At 42.1% G+C, this 5,941-nt stretch overlaps 1 pseudogene; it reads right to left on the reverse strand.

Annotated features, from left to right (window-relative positions):
• Positions 1–5,089: 5,089 nt before the first annotated feature.
• On the reverse strand, positions 5,090–5,457 carry LOC123599587 (annotated as a pseudogene).
• Between the last annotated feature and the right edge of the window lie 484 nt (positions 5,458–5,941).

The following is a 5,941-nucleotide window of genomic DNA, read 5'->3' on the forward strand; positions in this document are numbered from 1 at the left end:
AAAAAAAAAAAAAGAATATAGACAACCAATTTGATTTGGATGCAAATCATGTGAATGTTTAGGAATTACAGAGTAGTTTCTAGTATCTGTATCTTGTAGAGAATCCATTTGAATGCCTACTATTACTGTGGCCCCCTGTGGGGTTTCAGTGTTTCCCGCGTAACCCAGGGTGGTTGTCCAAAATTTTCCAACAGGATATCAGCTTCCTGCTTAGAGGCGTGATGTGCTGGATCCGAGGGAACAACAATGTAAAAGAATTTCCAGATCCACGTGCCCCTCACATTGTCGAGGGACTGAGTCCTCAGCTCTAGCTATCCTTCTGAATGAGGTTTTGAGACAACCTTCATTCTCAGACACAATTCCATGAGATGGACTTTCCCTTTAAGGGTCTTTGGGATTTAGTTTTACTTCCCAGGGATTAGAGACCTTGTCTTGGGTGTCTCAGCTTCAGTAACACTTGTGGTTCCATTCTGATGGAACATGATGGCAACTTCATACCCACTTCATAAAGTGGGAGGTGGCACTTTACTGAGAATATACTGTGGCAGTCAATATTAATAATCCTAGGTGTTAGTAACATCTAAGATTTATTGGATGACTACTATGTTCCAGGAACTGTTCTAATCACTTTACACTTATTTTTTTAATGTCTATTTTGAGAGAGAGAGGGAGGGAAAGAGGGCAGAGAGGGAGAGAGAGAATCCCAAGCGGGCTCCAAGCTGTCAGCACAGAGCCTGACATGGGGTTCGATTCCACAACCATGAGATCATGACCTGAGCCGAAATCAAGAGTTGGACTCTCAACCAACTAAGCCACCCATGTGCCCCCTAATCGCTTTACACTTCCTAATTCCTGCAATTCTCTTCCAACTATATAAAATACAGACCATGATTAATCCCATTTTTGGGTGAGGAAATTGAGGTTAATTTGCCCACAGACATATGGCTGTTATGTAGAGGAGCCTGGATTTGAAAGATTTGAGAATAACTTACTTTCCTGAGAGCAGGCTTGCGCTAGAGAGCAATGAGAAGATCTATCATGCTCTTTTTCTCATGCCACCCCTGGCTCAGCTCTCTATTTCTTGCACTCTGAGCTCCTCAACACCCCACGTCCTGCAGTTCACAACCGGTGCGTTGTGCCCCAGGGTGAAAGTTGACGCTCTGGCCCCAAGGCAGTACAGGTGGGCTGAGCATGGGTTTGTTTTATCCCATTTCGAAGATGAACAGGGCTTCACTGGGGGGAGGAGGGGGTGGGGGGTTGGAAGTTTAGTGCCTGAGGGTTGAAAGAAGAAACATCTATCCTGGGGCTGTGAGGTTCTCCCAAGTGGAATGGAGAGAGGTCTGGGGTTGGGGGAGGGGCTTGGAGTGCTCACTACCACCAAGATGAGAGGAATGATGGCACCACCAAGAGTGGAGGCAAAGGTCCCCAAGGTCCAACTTGGCCTGGAGGAAGTGGAGCTGCTGGAAGAGCCCCCCCTCTCCCCACCTTTGTCATGGATCCTGGCGTGGGTAGGTCACTACCTAGGCTCAGAATGTGCCCTTCACTGTGACTCAACATCCCACATAACCTGGGTGGTTGAATGATACAAGGTGTGTGGAGGGAGACCTGAAAATGAACTGATATATTCGTCTTCCAGCCCATCATGGTGGGTTAGACCTGGAGGATGATACAATTTAGTTGTATCTACACGTTTAGAGTAAAGAAATGGGATATTATTTGCATCTCAAGTGCCCAGGGGTAGTTTAGCCTTGTTGCCGTAGACTTTGGTGACTCCCTGTCCTGTAGCTTAGCCCGGATGAAAAAAACCTCAGCTTTGATAGAGAACATGGCTGGCTGGCAATTGCTGAATAATCTTATATAATGAGAGAAGCAGGTCTTGTAAAATCATTCTGGGAAAGCATTCTCTGAAGCATGAGACTTTTGGGATGGCAGTTATATGTCTAGACTCTGGAGTTATTGCTGAAGGTAACACTATTTTCTTCCAGAGGCAGTAGTTACTAAATTTAGTTCAAAACATTTCTTGTCAGTTCTACATAAAGTGGGAAAATACAACCTTTGAATTCACCTGTAACACAACAGAATGTGATACGAACAACTGTGAGATCTTTGTATTCTTGTGTAGCTTTATCTGGCCCGCATGTCATTTCCGTCAGACTAAGAATACTTCCATTGTAATTTCCTGGTGTTGAATTATCTTAGATCAGTGATAACCGTACCTTTTAAAAGATAGCTAGAGGACAGTCAAACATTCTTCAGTTTAGCACAGATAAAAAAAAAAAAGACATCTTTTTTTTTCACAAGGCAAGATTAAATAATAGATGGATTTTTGAAAGATTACTTGAGGTCTTTGTGTTTTATCAGTTGAAACTCTTCCTAGAGACATGAAATCTTTAACATATTTACAAAGTATTATTTTTATTTTTTTTAAGCGTTTAATTTTTATTTATTTTGAGAGAGAGAGAGAGCAGGGGTGAGCGGCAGAGAGAGATGGAGAGAGAGAGAATCCCAAGCAGGCTCCACACTGTTGGTGCAGAGCCTGATGTGGGGCTCGAACTCATGAACCATGAGATGATGACCTGAGCTGAAATCAAGAGTTGGATGCTTAGCTGATTGACCCACCTAGGAGCCCCACCAAAGTGTGATTTTTAAAGAGGTAAAATCATGATTCCTCAGGCAAAAATAACATGTGTTATTGATTTTACTTAGTTTATTAATTAATCAGGGAACCCGTTAGATGTTAATACTGGTTGAAAGAACATTTAAGATGCTAGGACATTTATAGGCAACTTAATAAAGAAATATTAGGGTAAGATTGCTGAGTTAGTTATAAGACTGCTTAATGTATAGCTGCCATTAATCTTGGGGAGCTATTCTGTTGAACAGTTAACAAGTTCAAGAATTCTTGCACCTTTTTATCAGTGGTAAACAGTATATTCCTGTATACAGTTCTTCGGTGTCCAATGCCCCATCTGATTCTGAAAGTATGTGCCACGCACACTTTTTGCCTTTTTTCCAACTTTCGAACAAATTTCCTGATGTGTTGTTTTGAAAGGACTGTTGGCCCAGTTCATTTCTGTGACTACAGAGCCTTTCTGTGACCTGACAAGGTGGTCCATCCTTGTACACTTTCCTGGTCTCCCCAGCTTAGTTTATTGTCTATTTAGCTGCACAGGATAAGGGTGCTTTCCTAACTACAAAACAGGGCAAATCTGATGGCAGACAGCCTCATTAACAGGACACCTTGTTGCAGCTTCCCAAGGAATTCTAGAATCTCGTTTTAGTGACTAGATGGATAACAGAAGCACAAAGCCTCTAGCTCTTACTTTTGAGTGAGTTTCCACTCATTTCAGAGTAAGGAGCTAATGGGGTCTTTACCAGAAGGCTTATGAAATAAACATTGATCATATAGCTTAGGAGTCAGGAACCTAGGCACTAGATTTAGAGAGGTCAGGATTCCAGCATTGGCCTATGCCTTGTTAACTCTGTCATCTTGGTCATCTATCGAACCTCTCAGAGCCTCAGTCTTATGTGGCTTATTGTGAAGGTGATATCAGAAAGTGAAGGTAAGTGCTCACTATGATGCCTTGGACACAGTTAATTGTTCAGCAATAAAAAAAAGTAATAAATTATATTACTGATTGTAGGTCAGATGCTATACTAGGTGAGTCTTGAGCATTTCTGATGGAAAATATTGCTGTTATAGACTCATCCATAAATGGCTCTGGACAGAATGGTGACAAAACCATTAGCTCCACCTAGTGTGAGGTGGTATATTGAAGAATGTTCCAGATGACCTTCAAGTTGGCCTTTGAAGGAGTGGGAACAGGGGCCTCATCAGGGGTCAGCAAACTTTTTCTGTAAAGTGTGCATATTTTAGACTTTGTGAGCCATACATGGGTCCATCACAACTACTTACCTCTGCCATTGAAGTGCAAAAACAGCTATAGATGATATGTAAACAAATGGGTGTTGCTGTGTTCCACCTAAACTTTATTTACAAAATCAGTGGCTGGATGTGACCTGTGGGCTTTTGTTTGCCAATTCCTGGCCTAGAGGATGAACTAAACAATACAGAGGATGAACTTGGGATGAAGTTGTTTCCGGATGTGATGGTGAAGTTCTCGTAAAGGAGATTGACCGAAGGTGGTTCTCATGAGCTGGTTTTCATGAGTTTCCTTGAATTTCAGCTGAAGCAGGTCCTGGCAATCCTCTTCCTGCCTCACATATTCTTGGATTGTCCATTGTAGAGCACAGCTAGGGACACACTGAGCTGTCCACAGGCATGGAAGGGCGGGACTCAGGAAGAAATATCCGGGGGCTGATGGAAGAAGGTCTTGTTATCCATGGATCTGCTGGAGGGGCTGGCTATTATTCAAGAGAGGGGAAATGGATCAGAGGCCAGGAATGAGGAAGAAATAATTGACCACCGGAGCTAGGGTGGCTCTTAGGAGGCGACAAGAGTGTGCTGGAAGCAGCAGCCAGAGGGCTGTGGGGCAGCTGGAGGCGTGGTCCAGATGCTGAGCATCTGCTCAGCATGAGCCTACTCTTTAGGTGTCTGTGGTGCTGTTTGCCTGGGTTAAGGGTTAGAAGGATGTGATAATTGCAATGGTTCTAAGAGTTTACCAATTTAGATCCATAATTTGTGTTCCAGAGGGACAGGATCATCACTTGATTTTATAAAACATATAAGCAATGTTTGCTAAGCATGGGTAATGTATGATAGAAGGCTGCAGAGTTCCAATATAATAGGAGGGAATGCATGGCTGGAAGAAAATACAAAAGGGAGGAATAATATTTTTGTAGCCAACATTCTTATTTTAGCCTTCAAAGAACAAACTCTTCTCCTTTTCCCAAGATACAAAAATGGACATTTACAACACATCTTCAGGGGTGCCTGGGTGGCTCAGTCAGTTAAGCATCTGATTCTTGGTTTTGGCTCACGTCATGATCTCATGGTTTGTGAGTTTGAGCCCTCTGTCAGGCTCTGTGCTGAGCCTGCTTGGGATTCTTTCTCTCTGCCCCTCCCTTGCTTGTGCTCTCTCTTTCTTTCAAAATAAATAAATTAATTAAAAAAAAAAACCCAACAATGCATCTTCAAAACATTTCCCTTTACTGGGAAACTTAACTTTATAGAATCCAAACATTATAAGGTTAAAAAGAAATTTCTATTTTGTGTCATTATCAGACAAAAGAGATAAGCCAAGGAAATCCATTTATATTTCAGGTCCTTTTCCTCCAGGAACCAGCATTGTTAAATTATTTCTGTATAGTGAAATCTGATCTAATTTGGTGATCCTTCTTCCTTCTGGTGTGATTTCCAAATTCATCAGATCTCAAAAGTGTGCAAACAATTTCTTTATCACTCTTCATCACACTGTGAATTCTTGATCCTATACATTTGTCCACAAGCTCTGGAGGTGGCTGCTGTGACAGGTTAGTGGTACCATCAGCCGCCATGGCGACACCGGAAGTCAAGAGAAGAACAGTTTTTATGTGTCAGGAGGAGTAAAATCAGCATTTTGAAAGATATATTTACCAAAGGAGCATTCTAGGTAAAGAAGACTTTGAGGGTTTCCGTTGCTTAACATAAGTCAGTGATACCATGTGGCTATTAACGTGATCTTTGTTCATTTCATGTGTAGTGCTGAGATAGTGTTGAGATTATGGGAGGTCCGAATTATTCTGTAGCCCGCATGGTTCAAGGCACATGTGGAGTTTTTTTATTTTTTGGTTCTGGGTGCTACATCCTAAAGGATAAACCTTGGCCAGGAAGGTGAGGAATATGTCAATGAGGTGCTGTAAGTTTTGCTGCCATATAATTTATTGTACAAACTGGGATGCGTTGGGAGAACGAAAGAGGTCTATTAAGAAAAATTACCCAACACTTGGAAACAAAGCAAGAGAATAATTTAATATTCTTTTCACATCATCCTGGGGCATT

Source organism: Leopardus geoffroyi, chromosome A1 (genome assembly GCF_018350155.1).
Source record: "Leopardus geoffroyi isolate Oge1 chromosome A1, O.geoffroyi_Oge1_pat1.0, whole genome shotgun sequence".
Classification (NCBI taxonomy): Eukaryota; Metazoa; Chordata; class Mammalia; order Carnivora; family Felidae; genus Leopardus; species Leopardus geoffroyi.